Source organism: Nannospalax galili, unplaced genomic scaffold, assembly GCF_000622305.1.
Source record: "Nannospalax galili isolate Female #2095 unplaced genomic scaffold, S.galili_v1.0 scaffold1448, whole genome shotgun sequence".
Classification (NCBI taxonomy): domain Eukaryota; kingdom Metazoa; phylum Chordata; class Mammalia; order Rodentia; family Spalacidae; genus Nannospalax; species Nannospalax galili.
In genome coordinates, this window is record NW_008358646.1 from 126,493 (window position 1) to 127,221 (window position 729).

Sequence of the window (729 nt, forward strand, 5' to 3'; positions counted from 1 at the left end):
CTTGCTTGCACATTTTTTTTTTTTTCAAATAAAGCTGGCAAGCTTTTGTGGGGCAGAGACAAGACCTGAAGGGCTCTTCCCACAGCCTCCACCAGCATATGGGGCCCCATCATGGCAGACCATGGGGACATCTACATTTTAGCCTGCATGGGGGAGCAGGGTCTGAACATCGAGGGGGCAGCCCTTATACCTGCTGGCCACCTGTGTCTGTCCTGGATCTCATTTGTCTCCTTGATAATTGGGGACCAAAGGGGTTCCATCTGGTGCTCCTTCTCCACTTGTCAGTGGAGAAGCTGTGTCTCCTTCACTGAACTAAGAATAAATCCTGTTCAGTCTGCTGCAAGGTCTGGCTCTGGTCTTTTGCCTAAACTTTATTCTTTCTCTGTCCTTCTAAATCTAACACTGGGGACTTCTCCCAGCTTGGCCTGCCATGAGCTCTGATGACTTCTGCTGTCCCCATCCAATACTCCCCTGTAGAGATGTGGAGATAGATATGAAGTCCTTGTCCCTGGTTTGTGGGAGGGGGGCTTCTGGGGCTTGGAAGGAAGCTCTCTAAGAGTGACGCTCAGCTCCTGCCTGGTGAGGGTTTGGGAACTTTCTTCAAGGCCCACTGAGGAAAGCCTACTTGTCAAATGTCTGTAAACTTGCTGGAGACCCCAGCAGTGCAGGCAGGCAGGCAGGCAGGCAGGCGGGCGGGCGGGCGGGCAGGCAGGGCGGCAGGGAGGGCGG

General features: G+C 53.8%; 1 protein-coding gene across 1 annotated transcript in view; it reads right to left on the reverse strand.

The window, feature by feature from the left end:
- Positions 1–729, reverse strand: part of Aldh3a1 (aldehyde dehydrogenase 3 family member A1) — a 6,501-nt gene that overhangs the window by 1,424 nt on the left and 4,348 nt on the right.